The sequence below is a fragment of the Bubalus kerabau genome, chromosome X, assembly GCF_029407905.1.
Source record: "Bubalus kerabau isolate K-KA32 ecotype Philippines breed swamp buffalo chromosome X, PCC_UOA_SB_1v2, whole genome shotgun sequence".
In the NCBI taxonomy this organism is placed as follows: domain Eukaryota; kingdom Metazoa; phylum Chordata; class Mammalia; order Artiodactyla; family Bovidae; genus Bubalus; species Bubalus kerabau.
Window position 1 is genome coordinate 88,565,334 of NC_073647.1, and position 22,075 is coordinate 88,587,408.

The 22,075-nt window shown below is 37.6% G+C and overlaps 1 protein-coding gene and 1 non-coding gene across 2 annotated transcripts in view; both read left to right on the plus strand.

The window, feature by feature from the left end:
• Window positions 1-313: 313 nt before the first annotated feature.
• CYSLTR1 (cysteinyl leukotriene receptor 1) overlaps window positions 314-22,075 on the plus strand; it is a 57,206-nt gene continuing 35,444 nt past the window's right edge. Inside the window, exon 1 of the mRNA XM_055563565.1 lies at window positions 314-543. The gene's annotated coding sequence lies outside the window, so the exon portion shown is untranslated. The remainder of the gene's footprint in view (window positions 544-22,075) is intronic.
• Window positions 8,862-8,933, plus strand: TRNAC-GCA (transfer RNA cysteine (anticodon GCA)). Its single transcript has one exon. It is a non-coding gene; the product is annotated as a tRNA-Cys (tRNA).

Below are 22,075 nucleotides of genomic sequence, written 5' to 3' on the forward strand. Positions count from 1 at the left end.
CTAACCACTCCCCCAAATCATAAAAATCAGAGAGAACTAAACTGGACAGAGTATACTCCTTCCTGCTTCCAATCTCAAAACAGTTGTGTGATTTCCTGAGGATTCTGTTGCTGGAGCTAGGGATAAAAGTTCATTTATACACACAACAACCTGCAAGTCCAGTTTCTGTTCTTCTCTCCTTCTGCCTTCCCCTTCCCCCACTTTGAACCAGAGTAGCCAAATTGAGGCGTGCTTTAAACAGCTTGAGGACTGATCTGAAAGAGGAAGAAGAATTTGTATACATTGGCTAGCATATGTGCCCTGCCCTCCTCTCCTCTTGAAAATAGCAACAACTCATCTTTTCAAAGAAGTTTGCCTAAAAGAGCAGGCATAGTGTGAATGGTGTTTACTTTCAGGACCTCCAGGGTATTCAAATTTACTGTACAGCTGACCAGCAATGATTAGCTTTCCAAGGGACGGATAGATTGGATTTACTGAAGACCTCGAGCTTACTTCTGAGAGTGAATGCAAAAGACCCTAAATTGTCAACCTTGAAGTTAACAGGTAAGCAGATTCAATGTTTTTTTCAGTGCTAGAACCAGGCATTCTGCTGATGGCAGATTTTACAAATTCCCAGGAGTTTGAGGATAAATAATTTGCCTTGTCTGCTTTAAATTGGGCTGCTGGTATGATTCTTTCTGCTTTATTTATTGGACAGAGATTAAATAATCTAATCAGTCAGTCAACAAGTATTGCTCAGTGCTTCTGTTAGGGGTTCAACATGGCAAAATACGAGGGGACACTCCCCAAGCCTCCAGCACCTTTGCAATCAAGTGAAAAAAGTAAGGGATATTTTTAAATTCTTTATTAAGGGCTCAGTGGAGTTTCTCTAAACTGTAGTAGCAGTTTCCTTTAACATACAAATAAAATAAACAGTGACGGCTGAAGGTAAACCCACTACTGAAGACTGATTTGGTATCTTCACAAAGTAGTTTCATATTCATTATCCTACTTGAATCTATCAATATTCTGCAATTTAAGCAGGTAAGTGTTCTTACTTCTGTTTTGCAAAAAAAATAAATTCAAAGGGGTTAAGAAATTTTATGGAAACTTGCCACACAACTAGAATTGGCAAGTTCTGACTAGAAACTGAAAATAGTAAGCTCTCACAATTATAAATGAATATAAGGAAATTAGATGATTTAGTAGCTTGGACATATCTGACTTATACCAGGTTTAAACAGGCCTACCACTTCATATATTTTAATCAAAATCTTTGGCCAGGAGCATCCTTCTACTTAGAAGCAAAGAGTTGTTTTCAAAAGTAAACAAATGGGTTGGTGGATTCCATCTTTAGCTAAAAAACAAAAACAAAAAATAACTTGAATTCAGTGGTTCTGCCTTCCAATCCTCTGATTGTTTTGAAATCTAGAAAAAGGATTTTTAAGGCTATTATTAAAAAAAAATGTAACTAAACTTAGAGTTGAGATTACATTGCATTTCAAATATGTTGGTGAAATTTGTTTCCAGATAATTTTAAATTTATAATCTCTACTACAACAAGGTCAAGTTTATGGTATCTATTCAAATTATTCAGAAAACTTTCTGTTGCTGTTTTATTATTAATTGTTCAATCAGAACTAAAAGCAGTCTGTCTTTACACTGTAAGTAAACAACCTGAAGTACTATATTTACATCTATCCCCTTAATAAAAACTGTTACCCAGGTCCCCATGATATTTAAATGATTATACTAGCGAATCCCTTCCTGCAAATGAAATAAATCAGCCCATGAACCCAAATAGAATGGTGAAGTGAAGAGAAGTGAGTTGTATCCAACTCTTTGCGAACCCATGGACTATACAGTCCATGGAGTTCTCTAGGCCAGAATACTAGAGTGGATAGCCTTTCCCTTCTCCAGGGGATCTTTCCAACCCAGGGATCAAACCCAGGTCTCCCACATTGATAAAGAAACCCAGGCAGATTCTTTACCAGCTGAGCCACAAGGGAAGCAATAGAATGGTAGGTTAAAGAAAGTTTGCAGGTTGAGTCCAGTGCGAAGTCAGCATTTAGGTGAATTTGCCGTACCTCAACATGAATCAGCCATAGGTATACATGTGTCCCCCATATCCTGAACCCCCCTCCCCCCTCCTCCCCCATCCTATCCCTCTGGGTTGCCCCAGAGCACCGGCTTTGAGTGCCCTGCTTCATGCATGGAATTTGCACTGGTCATCTATTTTACATGTGGCAATGTACATGTTTCAGTGCTCTTCTCTCAAACCATCCCACCCTCACCTTCTGCCACTGAGTCCAAAAGTCTCTTCTTTACATCTGTGTCTCCTTTGCTGCCCTGCATGTAGGATCGTTGGTGCCGTCTTTCTAAATTCCATATATCTCCCCACCAACATGGTAATTCCCCGAAAGGCAGGAACTACGTCTAACTTTACTTTGTGGTACATGTTATATTGAGCTTAATTGAAGATTGTTTAACTGAATTATAAGAGATTTGAACTATTTTAATAAGAACATAAAAATAATGAAATAGATCAGAATAGCAGCCCATGCAGAGCTATTTAATAGAATGATAGGTTCAAGAAAGTTTACAGGTTGAGTCCAGTGCGAATTCAGCATTTAGGTTTCTTCCTAGCCCAGAATCATCAGTTTCACTTTCTACTATCTTTTCTCTCCTATCCTTAGTCAAGCTTTTGATTTTTTAGGAACTATTTGTCTGGGATAAAAGCAAAATTCTCCCATAGTGCTGAAAATTATAAATTTTCATTTTCAGTACTACTTATTAATAATAAGAGATTAAAGGAACAGCACTGATCCTTAAGATATGTATCAAACCTTGTGGATTTGATGCCATGAAGCGTATCTATCATAATCTCCCCAGTAACACAGATAGCTCTGCATGGACCACTATATATAGAGAGCAGTCCAGTTTTCCCAGCACCATTTGTTAAAGAGACTATCTTTCCAACATTTTATAGTCTTGCCTTCTCTGTCATAGATTAATTGGCCATAAGTGTGTGGGCTTATTCATGGGTTTTCTGTCCTGATTCATTGATCTATATTTCTATTTTTGCACCAGTACCATACTGTTCTGATGCAGAAGTAATTGTGATTTTGGATAGGGAATTTTAAATCATTAAAACTAGGCTCAAACACATCTTTATTAATCAATTACAATCAATACATTTTTGACAACAAGAAATGTTTGTTTATCCCTGTAGTATAAAAATCTGTGCTTCAGGATTTGACAAACTCTTGGAAAGCATTTTCTGTCTCCTGCTAATTCTGAAGGTGTACTCCATGAAAGAAGTTGTCAAAATGGTTGAAGAAGTGGTAGTGGTTTGGCAAGAGGTCAGATGAATATGGTCGATGAGGCAAAACTTTGTAGCCCAATTCATTCAACTTTTGAAGTGTTGGTTGTGTAAAGTGTGGTTGAGCATTGTCATGGAGAAGAATTGGGCCCTTTCTGTTAACCAATGCCAACTGAAGACACTGCAGTTTTTGCTGTATCTCATCAATTTGCTGAGCATACTTCTCAGGTGTAATGGTTTTTCTGGGATTCAGAAAGCTGTAGTGGGTCAGACTGGCAGCATACCACCAAACAGTGACTATGACCTTTTTTGGTGCAAGTTTGACTTTGGAAGGGGCTTCCCTGGTGGCTCAGATGATAAAGAATCTGCCTGCAATGCAGGATACCTGGATTCTATCCCTGGCTTAGGAAGATCCCCTGGAGAAGGAAATGGCTACCTACTCCAGTATTCTTCCCTGGGGAATTCCATGGACAGAGGAGCCTAGCAACTAACACTTTCACTACTTTTCACTTGGCTTTGGGAAGTGCTTTGGAGCTTCTTCTCGATCCAACCACTGAGCTGGTTGTCGCCAGTTGTATAAAATCCACTTTTCATCACATGTCACAATCTGATCAAGAAATGGCTCCTTGTTGCATAAGAGAAGACGAAACTCAATAACGAAGATTTTTTTTTTTTTATTTTCAGTCAGTTCATGAGGCATCCACTTATTGAGATTTTTCACCTTTCCAATTTGCTTCAAATGCTGAGTAACCATAGAATGGTCAATGTTGAGTTCTTCAGCAACATAGTGTATAGTTGTAAGAGGATCAGCTTCAGTGACTGCTTTAAGTTGGTCATTGTCAACTTCTAATGGCCGGACACTAAGCTCCTCATCTTCAAGGATCTCATCTCCTTTCCAAAGCTTCTTTAACAACCACTGAACTATATGTTCATTAGCAGTTCCTGGGCCAAATGCGTTGTTGATGTTCCAAGTTGTTTCCACTGCTTACAACCCATTTTGAACTGGAATAAGAGAATCACTCAGATTTGATTTTTTTCTAACTTCATTTCCATAGTCTAAAATAAAGATAAAATAAGCAGAAGGTAATGTCATTAGCAAAAAAAAAAAAAAAAAACAAAAAAACGTAAATTGAGAAGTGCACATTAAAAATGATGTATAACGTAGCCACATTTATTTAAGAATGTATTCCAATATCAAACAGCAAACTTCAACAATACAAAAACTGCAATTACTTTTTCACCAACGTATATAGTGTAGTCTGAAGTCAAAGAACCTGATTTCTCCAGCTCTGTTTTTCTTTCTCAAAATTGCTTCGACTATTCGTGATCTTTTGTGTCTCCATGCAATTTTAGATTTCTTGTTCTAGTTCTGTGATAAATTCCATCGGTATTTTGATAGGGATTGCATTGAATCTGTAGATTGCCTTGGGTAGTGTAGTCATTTTGATAGTATTGATTCTTCTAATCCACAAACATGGTATATCTTCCCATTGGTTTATGTCTTCTTCAATTTCTTTCATTAGCATCTTATAGTTTTAAGAGTACAGGTCTTTTGTATCTTTAGTTATGTTTATTCCTAGATATCTTATTGTTTTTGATGTGATGGTAAATGGAATTGTTTCTTGAATTTCTCTTTCTGATCTTTCATTGTTAGTGCATAGAGATGCAATAGATTTCTGTGTATTAATTTTGTAACCTGCAGCTTAACCAAGTTCATTGATGAGTTCTAGTAATTTTCTGGTAGCATCTTTAGGATCTTTCATCTATGTCATCTGCAAACAGTGACGGTTTTATTTCTTCTTTTCCAATATGGATTCCCTTTACTTTTTTTCTTCTTTGATTGCTATAACCTCTGACTTTCAAAACTATGTTAAACAAAAGTGGCAAGAGTGGACATCCTTGTCTTGTTCCTGATCTTAGAGGGAATGTTTTCAGATTTTCACCATTGAGTACGATGCTAGCTGCTAGTTTATCTTATACGGCCTTTATTATTTTGAGGTGTTTTCCCTCTTTGCCCACTTTCTGGAGAGTTTTGTTTGTTTTTTTTTTTTTTAATCATAAACAGGTGCTGAATTTTGTCAAAAGATTTTTCTGCATCTGCATAAAAATCATCATATGATTTTTATTCTTCAGTTTGTTGATGTGGTGTATCACATTGATTGATGTATGGATATTGAAAAATCCTTCCATCCCTAGGATGAATCCCACTTGATCATTGTGTATGATCTTTTTAATGTATTGTTGTATATGGATTGCTAAGTATTTTGTTGAGGATTTTTGCATCTCTATGTTCATCAGTGATATTGGACTGTAATTTTCTTCATTTGTGATATCTTTGTCTGGTTTTGGTATCAGGGTGATGGTGGCCTCATAAATTGAGTTAGGAAGTTTTTTTTTTTCCTCTGCAATTTTTGGAACAGATTCAACAGGATAGATGTTAACTCTTCTCTAAATGTTTCATAAAATTTGCCTGTGACACTGTCAGGTCCTGGACTTTCATTTGTTGGGAGGTTTTCAATCACACTTTCAATTTCAATGCTTACGATTTATCTGTTAATATTTTCTATTTCTTCTTGGTTCAGTCTTGTACTTTTCTAAGAATTTGTCCACTTCTTCCAGGTTGTCCTTTTTTTGGTCTACATTTGCTCATAGTATTGGTACTGTGATCTTGGTATTTCTGTAGTGTCAGTTGTAACTTCTTTTTCATTTCTGATTTTGTTGATTTGGGTCCTCTCCCTTTTTCTCTTGATGACTCTGGCTAAAGGTTTATGTATTTTCTTTATCTTTTCAAAGAACCAGCTTTTAGTTTCATTGATCTTTGCAGTTTTTTGCTTTGCCTCTATTTCATTTGTTTCTGCTGGATCTTTATGACTTCTCTCCTGTTAACTTTAGGTTTTGTTCTTTTTTCTCTAGTTCTTTTAGGTATAAGGTTAGGTTGTTTATTTGGGTTTTTCTTTTTTTGTTACTTGAGGAAAGATTGTAGTGCTATAAACTTCTGTCTTAGAACTGCTTTTGCTGCATCCCATAGGTTTTGGACTTGTGCTTTCATTTTCATTTGTCAGTAGGTTGTTTTTTTTGTTTTTTTTTTTAGCTTCCTCTTTGATTTCTTCAGTGATCCATTGGTTGTTTAGTAGCTTAGTGTTTAGCCACCACATGTTTGTGTTTTTATGGGTTTCTTTTTCTTGTAGTTCATTTCTAAGCTCATAGCGTTGTGATCAGAGAAGATGCTTGATATGATTTCAATTTTATTAAATTTATCAAGGCTAGTTTTGTGGCCCAGCACGTGGTCAATCCTAGATAATGTTTTGTGGGCACTTGAAAGGAGTGTGTAGTCTGCTGCTTTTGGATGGAATGCTCTATAAATATCAGTTAAGTCCAAGTCATCTGAAGTGTCATTTAAGGCCAATGTTTCCTTATTAATTTTCTGTTGAAAGGATTAAAATATTTAAGAGTAATATTTAAGAAGTATTTCTGTGAAAATGCTATTTACCTTTTCCCTACATATTACTTCCATTAAGTCCATTGATTCCTAGGAGCAAATGCTGAGAATCAAAATAATTTTTTTACAGTGATTTCTGAATGTAACACAATATTCTACTACTCTGTTATCAAGCCATTTGTCCAAACACAGATTTAGTTATAATACAAATGATGTTCCAGAAAATATAAGTAGGTATAGTGCATGTATCTCTCCCTAAAATACAAAGACCTAAAGTCATTTTTATCCCTCATACCAATGATATTTATGTTTCAGGCTACATGGTTACCAAGCATAGTATGATTTGAGAACCAGTAAGAAACAGCTTCCCCTGTTCAATCAGGTGTGAGAAAATTCCTGGAAGTTAGATTCCTATTAATCAATCCTATAAAAGAGATTCTTGAATCAGATTGTCAATTTGTTTATTTGTATTGAAGAAATACAACTGTCAATAAGTATGGTAGACTCATAGCTGGTAGTGGCACATCTTCATTCTTATAGAAAAAGCAACAAAGAAAGCCAATTAACCTGATTAGATAAATCCAGACATCTTAGGTCAATTAATTCATGTTACAATACTGGTGCTAAAACACTGTCAACTGACAATTACTTTTGCCTTTGACTGAGAATTCTTCATGGGTTGGTAGGGAAGACCACCATTTAAACATAAGTTGTGCACCACAAAACTCTTCTATCCTACTTCTTCTTTCCAGCCCATCCCACTTCATCCCATCATGATCCCTCTTTTCTTTGTGCCCTGCAAGCTTTTCTTCTTTATTTAGGGGGTAGTACATATGAGACAGGAGCTTCCTAGGTGGTAAAGAACCCACCTGTCAATGCAGGTTAGATGTAAGAGATGCAGGTTTGATCCCTGGATAGGGAAGATCCCCTGGAGGGGGGAACAGCTACCCATCCCAATATTCTTGCCTGGACTATCCCATAGACAGAGGAGTCCAGCATGCTGCAGTCCATGGTGTCACACAGAGTCAGACACGACTGAAGCAACTTAGCACACACATGCACACATTTGAGAGAAAAGAGAAAGAAAAATCTTTACATGTTTGGAAAATATAGGTTAAGGAGGGGCCTTGGCAGAAATAGGGGAAACGAGGCAAAATAGAAGAGTAAACATAAACCCTTTAGCACTTAAATACAGAGTTGGTTTTCTTTTTGAAGAATAAAATGCCATTATCTTATTTAGAGTGTTTGTGGAATCATATCACAGACATTTGAGCTCCTACTTAAGTGTTGCTAATGAAAGAGGAAAGGGGACTGAGATCTAGACTTAGAGTTCTCTGGCACATTAGGCTTTCATTTACTTTTCATCAATCTCTTTCCTCTAAAAAGGAATGGAAAATCCAGTTTGGAATGACATTTTGAGATGACTGACATATAAGAGTTGTCAAGATTTCTCATCTATTTCAGATTAATAGCCTTTATTTTTACATAGGGCTGTCTGTGTTGTCATGGGTTCTACATGATAAGTGGAATTAAGTTAGCAGTAACAATACTCAAACACCTCTGACACATCTTGTTTACTTATTCCAAAGTTTCTAAGAAGTTCAGGCCTTACAAAATATTAAAAGCTTCTTTTCATTCTGAATCGGTTTACCTAGTTCGGGTAAACATTTGGTTTATGAAATTGAATTCTTGTTTGTGACAAAGTCCTTCCATAAAAAGCAATCTCTTAAAGAACAATTATCTTGCTTCCAAAATCCAGGCATCTAAAATACCAAGAAGTTAGAGGCAGGCCTTGGAGCCAGGTCTGAGGAATGACCTCAGAACTTAGGAGGATTTCAGATTACTAGTAATTAGATAGGGACTCATACAGGTATCCCTGAAAGGTCAGCCCTCTAGTTAGTGCTTTACAAAAAGTTCAAAAGTATGTAAGCTGTCTGTAACATACTTTGACCATCTAGACTGAGTAGAAATATCTTCCCGCTGTCCTCTCTCACACACACTCGTGCACTCCTCAAGATTTCGATTGCCATTTTGTGACTCATATTTCCCCTGAGATCTGCTCTTATGCATTGCTTCATTCTGATCATACAAGATAAAATATTTGTATCATGGTACTATGCTTCCCTGGTGGCTCAGTTGGTAAAGCGTCTGCCTGCAATGCAGGAGACCTGGGTTCGATCCCTGGGTTGGGAAGATCCCCTGGAGAAGGAAATGGCAACCCACTTCAGTACTCTTGCCTGGAAAATTCCATGGACAGAGGAACCTGGTAGGCTACAGTCTATGGGGTTGCAAAGAGTTGGACACGACTGAGTGACTTCACTATGCAGAGGACACATAGTGACATTAACTTTGAATGCCATAGTTTGACTTCCATTTGGACTTGACAGTGTCCTATATTTGGAACCCAACTGTTTGACAATAGAGTGACCTGATTTGATGAACGTGATGATCTCTTCTTAAGAATGAATTTACTAGAGAAGAGAGGTCATAGAACTGTCAGCAATGTAGTATCAATTCCTCCTGTAATTTTTAATACTAGTGAGAATGCTACTAAGCATATCCCTGGAAATGCCAAGGAAAATACTACTTATTGTAATAATAAGGTGACAGTAATGATGGGGGAGGGGTCTTTCTACTTTCCTCCTCAAGATCTTTTACTCTCATGGAGGAAAGCCACTGGGATCATTAGTACAATCCTGGTCATTTATATATTAAAACTCCATGGGGGATGTGTAGCTTTGCTCCAGTTAAGCAATAACCAATCATTTAATAAACATTTTTCTATGTGCAAAATGTTGTAGCAGGTTAGGCTTTGGGTTCACAGAGCTTAGGGGAAAAAAAGGCTGGACTTTCTCCTGCTCTAGGGGAGTTCACAATCTACCTAGGGAGACAAGTTTCCTACACACTAAAAGATACAATACAAAGCAATAGAATACTGGTTGTCATACTATTGGTACAGACAATAAACATAATACAAGTTCAAAAAGGAGAAACATAAGTGTAGGATGCAACAGTCAAAGTAGGTGTCAGGAAGTGAAACCCTAGCTAAGTCTGATGTGAGTAGGAAAGAAACTCATCAAAATTTACATTCGTATAGTGTTTTACAGTTTACAAAACACTCTTATTTGTTGATCCTATTATTCATTCATGTATTTATTCAACAAACACCTTCTATATCAAAAGGTGAATAAAACATTGTCCTGATAATTAACTTGTTGGGGGGAATCCCTTCACAATGTAAACATATATCAGATCATCACATTGTACACTTTAAATATGTAATTTTATTTGTCAAATATAACTCAATAAAGTTGAAGGGGAAGCATTGCCCTTCACCTTCCTGAGCTCAGCTTTAAAATGATGAATAGCACAACTAAATTTTTTCATTTGTCAATAATAGGATACATGGAGAATAGGAAAGACAGTATTGGGGAGCTAGCCAAATAAAAGCATGGACCACTGAGCTGTACCTTCATGCAAACTAAGTTTCCTGCGTATTTTCACTACTCAGCAGAAGTCGAGGAAGTATCTGTCTTAGAAGCCGAGCCCTGAGTTTCCCCACTTCCCCTTCTGCTTTCGCCTCATCACCCCACCCCTGCTGGCAGTCCTCCAACATATTCAGACAATCCGGTGCATGCTAACTTTTACTAGAAAGGTAAAGAAAGTCTTGGGGAGGCAGTCGACTAAATAAAATCATAAAACTACATCCAAATGCTGATTTAATCTTTCAGTCTCTCTTGTTGACTGAATTATGTGTTACCCAGAACTTATGGTCAGACACAGCTTTGGATCTTTGGATTCTCAACAATCTCTGTCCTCAGCCACTTTGAACTCTCCTACAGCCCCATCACACCACTTTAGCTGTGTTTTTTTGTTTGTTTGTTTTTTTAAGCTCTGCCTTCTATTTCTTCCCAAATGTGTGGATACAACTGTGCTACCACTTTTCCTTTCTTCTCTACTAATTCATACACGTGGACATGGATGTGGGTTGGGGAGAGGGAGGGTGGATGAGTCGTGATACCCTACACTCTGATTTTTCAAGTTTCTTTTTAAAAGACTCTATCATTCTAAAAGAGTACACATTTCACTTCCACTTTACACCATTATCTAGATTCCTGCACAATAGCACCTATGTTTCCACACTAAAAACATGCTCCCCCCAGGACACTCACCCTAGAGAGTCAAATTACTCAAAATCTCCTGTACCACACCGTTACTCTTCGAAAGTTGCTCAATTAGGAGAGGAAGAGAGAAAAAATGGATAAAACAGACTTATGGCCATTAATGGGCTTACTGTCTAGGTGGGTATGACCAACATGTAAGCAAAAAGAGTAATTAAATCACTGTAATAAATGGAATAATAAAGCCATGAGCAAAGGAGTATTTGTAGAGAATGACCGCTTATTTTACTCTTGAACTATAAGTAGAAATTTGCCAAGTTCACCTCTTTGACTATGTAAAGGGTAAAAGACGCATAGTTCAAGTATCTTCAAGTAGCCCAGACATGATGCTATCAGGATTCTGAACTACATTGGTGGAAGAAAGAGGGTCAGGGGATACTGCAGAATAAGAATTAACAGAACTCAGAGTTTACATATGAGGGAAGAGGTCAGGGTTGGTTGGGGTCAAATATGACTACCAGATTCTGTGCTTGAGTGACTGAAAGACTATTAGGTCAATGGGACAAAAACAGAAAAGTTAGCTGGAGAATTTGACTTGGGAAGGAAGATGATATTTGTCTTTAAACATGTCAAAACTGAGGGAAACATATGAAGTCCAAGAAGAATAGCATAATAGGTAGACGAAAATGAGAGACTAAAGTTCAGGTTTGTGGCTGAGACAGAAATTTGAATCATCTATTAATACATAAGTGATCTTTTTGAGCCATGTAAATTGGTAGATTCTCCAAGGGAAAGAGAGAAGCACAGAACAAAGCACCAAAATTTGTGTTTCACAGATCTTGGCTACACCGATAGCCACAATTGGCTATCTGAAAACTCTGTCACTGATGAAGTGAGACAAAAATAAAATAAAATAATAATAAAAAAAAAGAATTTCCAGAGGAAAAAATAATAATAATAAAAAAGAAAGAGTGGCTATTGGGGCAGCACTGTGGTAGCAGAACTAGGCTGGTGGTTGCAATACCTGGGTTCTAGTCCCAGCCCTGCCCCTAGTTATGTGCTGTTGAGCAAGTCATCAGTCCATTGAAACAGTATATCTCATTGTTCCTATACCAGTTCTCCTTGTTGTTGTTTAGTCACTAAGTCTGATTCTTTGTGATCCCATGGACTGTAGCCCACCATGTTCCTCTGTCCATGGAATTTTCCAGGCAAGAATACTGGAGTGGGTTGCTATTTCCTACTGTAGGGGATCTTCCCCACCCAGAGGTCAAACCCGCATCTCAAACCCACATCTCCTGCATTGGCAGGCGGATTCTTTACCACTGAGCCACCAAGGAAGCCCTATACCAGTCCTTAAATCTCAGTTAAATCTTTGCACCCCTTGGTTCCTCCCTTTTTTCCTAATCTGTTAAACTTCTTCATTGTTTCACTTTTTACTACTCTTTTTTGTAGCATTTTCAACTTTCTTATCCCATTGTCCTTTCACAGCACTTGCTCTATGATCCCAACCTTATATCAATTTAAGCATTTGCATTTTTTTTCTCTTACACCCAGGTTTTTCAACACTCCTAAAACAAATGGCACAATTTTGCAGCTGGGTCCACTAAAAATTCATACTCTCCAACCTCAACTGGGCCTTCAATTTCTTCTTGGTCATATTTCCCTCCCAATCCCCAGAGTCACCATTCAAACCTTCACCAATTTTCAAAAGACCTGAACCCAAGTTTAGCCCTCTTTTTCTCAATAGACAACATTGTTTCTTATTTCACCAAGAAAGTTAAGCCTCTCAGGGATAAGCAATCTCTATCTTTGTTTCTCCACTTCCACTTTCCCTTGCTGTTGCTGTTTTAGTTGCTAGGCTGTGTTCAACTCTTTGTAACCCCATAGACTGTAGCCCACCAGGCTCCTCTGTCCATGGAATTCTCCAGGCAAGAGCACTGGAATGGGTCCACCTCCAGGGGATATTCCAACCCAGGGATTGAACCCATATCTCCTGCTTGGCAGATGGATTCTTTACCACCGAGCCACCTGAGACTCCCTCCACTTTTCATTACCTATTAGTATTTTTTCTTCCCCTGCACATTCTAGTAATTTTCCATTCCCTAAAGGATAAACTTTAATTCTCTAAAACAGTATACTAGACCACTGTGATCTAGTTTCTGCATTTTTTGCCAACCTATTTTCTTATGTTTAAACTCAATAGTGCAAACATACACAGATACATACACCTAAATAGGCACATCTGCACACATATACAACCTTCATCTTATATTTCATCCCTGTCATACTGCTAGCTATTCCCTAAACATGCCATGCTATTTCACATCTCCAAATCTTTGCTCATTCTACCTTCTGTGCTCTACCGTGCTTAGTCACTCAATTATGTCCAACTTTTTGTGACCCCATGGACTGTAGCCCTCCAGGGTCCTCTGTCCATGGGGATTCTCCAGGTAAGAATACTGGTCTGGGTTGCCATACCCTCCTCCAAGGGATCTTTCCTTTGGATCTTTCCTATGGATCGAACCCAGGTCTCCCTCACTGCAGGTGAATTCTTTACCATCTGAGCCACCAGGGAAGCCCAAGAATACTGGAATGGGTAGCCTTTCCCTTCGCTGGGGGATCTTCCTGACCCAGGAATCGAACCAGAGTCTCCTGAATTGCAGGCAGATCTTTACCAGCTGAGCTACCGGAGAAGCCCATTCTACCTTCTACCCCTGCCTAGAATGCTCTTCTCCACCTATCATACCCCTCTATCTTTTGTAAAGCCTTTACTAACATATGCAAACCATTCTTTGTGTTCTTTATATACTTGTTGCAGCAACTGTAATTGTGCAGTAAATGAATTTGTTAACATATCTATGCCTTATTCTAGTAGAGTGTAAGCCTTCATGGGCAGGCAGGGTCTGTGTCTTATTTTCCAAAGGATTGACACATAGTAAGTAGCTAATTGTTGTTGCTGTTGCTAAGTCGCTTCAGTCGTGTTCGACTCTGTGCGACCCCGTAGACGGCAGCCCACCAGGCTCCCCTGCCCCTGGGATTCTCCAGGCAAGAACACTGGAGTGGGTTGCCATTTCCTCTCCAATGCCTGAAAGTGAAAAGTGAAAGTGACGTCGCTCAGTCGTGTCCGACTCTTAGCGACCCCATGGACTGCAGCCTACCAGGCTCCTCCGTCCATGGGATTTTCCAGGCTAATACATCCATTTTAATATAATAAACATATCACAGTAGTACCGAAGATTAGGAAAGTTTTTATAGAGGGAGTGATGTAAGAGATGGTCTTAAAAGTGGTCAGAATTATATCAAATAACAATGAAGGAAAAGAACGTTTCAGATGACAAAATGGCCTGAGCAAAAGACTAAGTAAAGGATGGAGCTATTCATAAGACCACAGTTCTATTATGTATATAGTAAACCATATAAAATGACTCTATAAAGTTAAGATAGAATATTATTGTAGTCTTGAATGGTGCTTCAAGCTTAATAAGTCATCAGAGAACTCTGAAAGGGATGTGAAATGATTATAACTGTGCTTTAAGATGAATAATTTGTTATAAGTGATAAAGACTGACTAAACAGAAGAGAAATAAGAAAATTAAAAGGAAAGTTGTAATTTCTAGCATTCAGTAAACAGTTCTCCCATATTATAACCAAAGAGAGAGCAAAGTAATGGATCAGTCCTGGGCTTTTGTGCAGTCCTCTCCACAACAGTTTGTTAAATTGTCATGATTTATACCAGTATATGGGGCTTCCCTGGTGGCTCAGATGGTAAAGAATCTGCCTGGAATGCAGGAGAGCCAGGTTCAATCCCTGGGTCAGGAAGATCCCCTGGGGAAGGGAATGGCTACTGACCCCAGTGTTCTTGCCTCAAGAATTCCACGGACAGAGGAGCCTGGTGGACCCCAGTCCATGGGGTCATGAAGAGTCAGACACGACTTAGCGATTAGCACTCTCACTTTCATACCAATACACAAGTTTATCTTACGTCATTGTTTAGTAACAGGCCTTGTGGAATTTGAAACTTAATAGTGTGGTGTAATGAAAATAGCCTTGGACTGTGAGCCAGTGGCTCTGCCACTAATTCTGTGAGTTACTTTCAATAATCATTTTATCTTTCTGGGTCATGAAGTGGGATGGATTAGATGTTTTCTAAGTGCTCTTCTGTATCTAATATTCCATCAAAATAGGTCATTCAACAAATAGAGACTGTATAGCCACTTCTGGAAGTTTCCTTCAGGAATAGCTTTGTATAAGAATTGTTTTCAGTATTCTGATACATACTTCCTTTTTATTTATCTGACACATACCTCCTTGTTCACAGTGACCCGATTCAGCTAACAGTTATATGGAAACATAGCCTTCATCCCTTCTCATAGAACTTGCTCTGTGATCATGTCTAGTCTTTAATCTTTATGAAAGCCTGACCACCAGGACACTACTAGGTTATTCTTTGTTCTGCCATTTCTTGCTGTAGAGTGCCAAAGTGTGCACTGGTAGAATTTTTCAAATAATTGAATATACCTAAAAGAAGTAAATTTGACATTAAGCTAGCAGATTTATAGTAAGAGAAGGAACTCTGAGAAGTAATTTAGTACAATCTAGTGGGATAAAATTTATGCTTTCTCCTGTAAGCAACCAGGAGATTCTAAGGAGATAGAAGGCATGATCAAGGTGGTGGTCACCCAGAATTACCTCTTCACTGCTGATTAATGAACAAGTTGAAGCTTGCTTTCCACACTTATGCCTAGTTCATTCTCTTTTTTATCTTGCTTTCTTTTCTTTTTTCTATTTCTTTCTTCCCTCCCCCTCCTTCCTTATTTTCTTTCTTTCTAGCTTTACTTGCAACAATACAGTACATTTCCTAACTGGTATTTAACAAACTACTCAAACTTACAGAGTGTTCACCTTAGTTACATTTCCCAACTCATTTAATTTTTCAGAGTTATTCACAATTTTACCCCCACCCACTAGTTGAAAACATCTGCACAAAATAATGATGCTTTCTTTAACAGCATTATGTGCCTTTAACAGCTTCTTTCAAAACTATAAAATCCTTACTTCATTTGAAAACTTTCATCTGAATTCCCAGATTTTGCTATAATTTATCCAGGAGACCTCATCTGGGCTCATAGCAAAGATTTCTGACAATGCCATTCTGTTGGAGCACTTACATGCAGACTACAGTGATTCACTCCCACCTTACCAGGAAAAAAATATGTTTTACATGAAATGAACATCCACCTGAAGAACTTTAACCAATCTTCATCATGTTTCTATATATGAATCTATACTTCCATAGCTGTCACTCTTTTCAGATTTATCTAGCTTAGTTTTCTCCCTAGAAAATCTCCCCTAGACATTTTTTCTTTGGTAAGCAGAATTCAAAGATAGATCTCAGGATTCTTACCCATTGGTGTACAAACTTGATATAATCTCCTCCTCTTTAATATATGTAGGACCTGTGAATAGGATATTTTATTCCTGTGTTAAAGTACAATCCATTGGTTTTCAGGTAACCAAACTGGAGATTATCCTGGGTTGGACTACTTAATTAGGTGAGCCCTATATCAAGTGAAAAGTTGGGAAGTTCGAGAAAGAAGTCAGAAAGATTTAAAGAGATTTCTTTTCCGATGGCCTGGAAGAAAACAAACATCCATGTTGTGAGAGAAGTGGGTCAGGAGCCTAAGAATGCCCTTCAAGAACTGAGAGTGGTTCCTGGCCAATAAGAAAGACAGTGAGAAAACAGGACCTCAATAGCAAGGAATGAATTCTGCCAATAACCAGTGATCTTGGAAGAGAACGCTTAGCCTCAGATGAGATCTCAATTCTGGCTGAAAACTTCATTGCAGCCCTATGAGACCCTAAGCAGAGGACCCAGCTAACTTGTATCTGAGTTCCTGATCCACAGAAACAATGAGGAAATAAGTGGGTGTTGTTTCAAGCTTGTGATAATTTGTTAAACCAATAGAAAAATAATATACTTTTATTCATTCTTTTTCTCTTTTTACTGATGATGACTACCAAAGTGGAGATCAAGAAGTCTGATTAAAACCTTTATTTTGGTTCTAAACTCAACACTGTATTGAAAATATTTTCTCCAAGGTCTGCAAGGCTTCCTAAGTACCAAATGCAATTGCTATTTTATGAACTTCATTCTCTTTGGTCTTTTGGAAATATTTTTAATAAATGACCATATTATTTCTTAAAATTGCCCTTTTGACTTGTTTTATTCTTTGGCTTTCTCCCCTCCTTTACTATCTTCACTTTACAGATGAGAAAACTGAGTATCAGTGAGGTTAAGTAACTTGCCCAAGTTCAAACAGTAAGTGGAGAAACTATGATTCAAACTCAGATCTATACTGGCTCAAAAGCCTTTATGTTTTCCCCATTATATCTACATTGACCTTGTCTCAGTAGAAAATTAAGCTGAGTTTTTCTCCTTTTTTAAAAAAGGTGTGTTTTTGCATAATGAAAAAATCTTTATTGATAAAACAGAGAACTTACTATAAGTAAAATATGACATAGAATAAAACCAAAATTAATCTCAAAGTGAAATACAGGGGTGATGGGTCCATCATGGAGGGCAGAGTCATTTGGCTTCATCCATCACCAAGTCCTTCTACTCCATACAAGGTGATTTTTAAATTGTCTCTGTAACCACTCAGTATGTCTGAATTCAGGGAGCCCGACTCCTCCAGTGCCATTTCTCTTTCTCAAGACCCCTTTCCTATTCAGGGTCTTTTGTGTCTTCAGACAAATTTTAAGATTTTGTTCTAGTTCTCTGTAAAGTGTGATTGGTAGTTTGACAGAGAGTGCATTGAATCTGTAGATTGCTTTGGGTACTATAGCAATTTTCACCATATTGACTCTTCCATTCTAAGAACATGGTATATCTATCCATCTTTTTGTAAAGTCATCTTTTATTTCTTTCATCAGTACCTTATAGTTTTCTAGTACAGGTATTTTGGTTCCTTAAGTAGGTTGATTACTAGGTATTTTATTCTTTTTGTTGCAATGGTAAATGGGAGAGTTTCCTTAATTTCTCTTTCTGATATTTTGTTGTTAGTATATAGGAATTCAAGGGATTTCTGTGTATTAATTTTGTATCCAGAACTTTACCAAATTCACTGATTAGCTCTAGTAATTTACTGGTGGACTCTTAATATTATCTATGTATAATATCATGTAACCTGCAAACAGTGACAGTTTCACTTCTTTTCCAATTTGGATTCCTTTTTTTCTTTTTCTTATATCATTGTCATGCCTAGGACTTCCAAAACTATGTAGATAAAAGTGGCAAGACTGGACATCCATATCTTGTTCCTGATCATAGAGGAAATGCTTTAAGTTTTTCACCATTGAGAATGATGCTTGCTGTTTTATGTTGAAGTATGTTCCCTCTATGCACACTTGCTGAAGAGTTTTATCATACATCATTGGTGAATTTTGCCAAAAATTCTTTTCTTACATCTGTTGAAAAGGTCATATTTTTCTTTATATATTTTATTGAAGAAACTGAGCTATGAGGGGATCCCCAAAGTATAGTTGGCTTACAATATTTCAGGTGCACTACAAGGTGATTCACTTATACATATACACATATATTATCTTTCAGATTATTTTCCATCATAGGTTATTGCAAGATATCGACTATAATTCCCTATGCTATACAGAAAACCTTTGTTGTCTATTGCCTATCTATTTTTAAATTAATTATTTTAACTAGAGAATGATTACTTTACAATATTGTCATGTTTTTTGCCATACATCAATAGAAATCTGCCATAGGTATACATGTGTTGCCCCCATCCTGAATCCCCCTCCTACCCCATTCCCCACCCTATCCCTCTATGTCGTCCCAGAGCACTGACTTTGGGTGCCCTACTTCATGCATCAAACTCACACTGGTCATCTATTTTACATATGGCAATGTATATGTTTCATGAGAAAACTAGCATTCTGTTTATATTAAGTCAAATACATGGAATCAAAATGTTATAAATTTTTTAGTTAGGCAAAAATTCATGTTTCTAAAATATGTATATTATTGCTGCTGTTCAGTCATCAAGTTGTGTCTGACTTTTAGCGACTCCATGCTTTTGGCGTTCTCACAGCAAATATACTGGGGTAACGGTTTGCCATTCCCTCCTCCAGTGGATCACATATTGTCAGAACTTTCCACTATGACCTGTACAGCTTGGATATCCCTGCATGGCATGGCTCATAGCTTCATTGAGTTATGCAAGCCCCTTCACCACAACAAGGCAGTGATCTATGAAGAGGGATCACATATATTATACACTATATATATATATCTATATATATATATATATATATAGATATATATATATACATACATACATACACGAAAGCTTTTCTACTACACTTGAGGAAGACTTGAAAAAGAGCATCAAAAAAAAAAGATGGAGAAATTAGAAAACATAAACAAGATAAAATATGAGGGCTGAATATGAAATATAAAAAATGAAGCAAACTTGATAAAAGTAAAAGATCATCATATAACCCAGTTGTTTTAAAACAAGGGATGACCCAGAGGGATGGTATGGGGAGGGAGGTGGGAGGAGGGTTCAGGATGGGGAACACGTGTATACCTGTGGCGGATTCATGTTGATATATGGCAAAACCAATACAATATTGTAAAGTTAAAAAATAAAATAAAAAATAAAATAAAATAAAACAAGGCTGCTCATTAGAAAAACATATGGAGCTTTGAAGAAACAAAAATACCTAAGCATTTGTATTTTTTAAAAAATTCCAAGATAATTCTATTATGCATCTAGATTTTTTTAAGTGATTACAGGTTTTTCTATTAAATGATAATTTTGGTGATATTGTTGTTGTTGTTGTTCAGTTGCTCAGTCATGTCCAATTCTTTGCAACCCCATGGACTGCAGCCCGCCAGTCTTTGGTGATATAAAATTCTATTATTTTCTGTTGACCAATCATGATACAACGGTATTAAAATGAATACTAGTTACATAATCACAATAGTAAAAGATGTTTATCAGTTTTCACAATCAATAGCCAAACAAAAAATTAAAGATAATTACAATTGCAAGCCATAATGCAAACATGATTAACCTAACAATATAAAATAATTGCATACAATTTGGGTGGTTAAATAGAGTGATGAGGTAAGTGGAAGTGTACATGCACATGTTTTCATATACCTAGCTGGTCTATGTCTTTTGGTTGGTGCATTTAATCCATTTACAGTTAAGGTAATTATTGATATGTATGATCCTATTACCATTTCCCTAACTGTTTTGGGTTTATTTTCTGTAAGTCTTTTCCTTCTCTTGTTTCCTGCCTAGAGAAGTTCCTTTAGCATTTGTTATAAAGCTAATCTGATGGTGCTAAATTCTCCTTTGCTTGTCTGGAAAGCTTTGATTTCTCCATCAAATCTGAATAAGAGTCTTTCAGGGTAGAGTATTCTTGGTTGCAGGCACTTCCCTTTCATCATTGTAAATATATGTTGCCATTCCCTTCTGGCTTGTAGAGTTTCTGTTGAGAAATCAGCAGACAGCCTTATGGGCATTCCCTTGTATTTTATTTCTCATTTTTTCCTTGTTGCTTTTAATATTTTATCTTTGTCTTTAATTTTTTCAGTTTGATTATTATTTGTCTTGGTGTGTTCCTCCTTGGGTTTAACCTGCCTGAGACTCTCTGTGCTTCCTGGACTTGGTTGACTATGTCTTTTCCCATGTTAGGGAAGTTTTCAGCTATTATCTCTTCAAATATTTTCTCAAGTCCTTTCTCTCAATCTTCTACTTAGGGGACCTCTATAATGCAAATATTGGTGTGTTTAATATTGTCCCAGAGGACTCTTGGGCTATATTCATCTTTTTTCATCCTTTTTTCTATATTCTGTTCTGAAGCAGTGTTTTCCACCATTCTTTCCCCCAGGTCACTGCCTTAGTTATTCTGCTACTGATTCCTTCTAGTGTCTTGTTTGTTCTATTTTTTCTTTAGTTCTTCTAGGCCTTTAGTAAACATTTCTTGCATCTTCTCCATTGTTTACCAAGATTCTGGATCATTTTCACTATCATTATTCTGAATTCTTTTGGTGGGAGGTTGTCTATCTCCAGTTCTTTTAGTTGTTTCTGGGTTTTATCTTGTCCCTTCATCTGGGACATAACTCTCTGATTTTTTATCCTGATTAACTTTCTGTAATGTGGTTTTTGTTCTAGCCAGGCTGTGGGATTATAGTTTTTCTTGCTTCTATCTGTCCTCTGGTGAATGAGGCTAAGAGGCTTGTATAAGCTTCCTGATGAGAGGGACTTATGGTGGGGAAAACTGGGTCTTTCTCTGGTAGGCAGGGCCTTGTTCAGTAAATCTTTAATCCAATTAGCTGTTGATAGATGGGATTGTGCTCCCTCTCTGTTAGTTGTTTGGCCTGAGGTGTCCCAGCCCATGGGGTCTACAGGCTCTATGGTAGGGTTAATGGCAACCTCCAAGAGAACTAAGGGGCATCTTCTAGGACTGCTGCTGCCAGTGCCCCTGTCCCTGTGACAAGCCCCTGCTGACTCATGCTTCCACAGGTGACCCTCCAACGCTAGTAGTTAGGTCTGTCTCGGTCTCCTGTGGGATCACTGCTCCTTTCCCCTGGGTCTTGGCATGCACAAGATTTTGTTTGTGCCCTCAGAGTGGAGTCTTTGTTTCCCCCAGTCCTGTGGAAGTCCTGTAAGTAAATCCTGCTGGCCTTCAACGTCAGATTCCCTGGGAATTCCCAGTCCCTTTGTCAGATTTCCAGGCTGGGAAGCCTGATGTAGGGCTCATAACCTTCACAACAGTGAGAGAACTTCCTGGTATTATTGTTCTCCACTATATGTGTCACCCACCTAGCAGGTATAGGATTTGATTTTATTATGATTGTGCCCTTCCTACCATCTTGCTGTGGTTGGATGTGGAGCTTCTTTTTTGTGTGTGTGGGGGTTCTAGCATCCTCTTGTCGATGGTTGTTCAACAGCTAGTTGTGATTTTCATGCTCTTAAAGGAGGAGATGAGCACATGCTCTTCTGCTTCACCATCTTGAACCAGAAGACCATATTATTTTCATTCTTCAACTTGTTGATGTGGTGTATCGCACTGATTGATTAACAAATCCTCAAGTTCTTTTTGATCATGGTGTGTGATCCTTTTAAAATATCTTTGTATTTGATTTGCTTGTATTTTGTCGAGGAGGTTTGCTTCTAT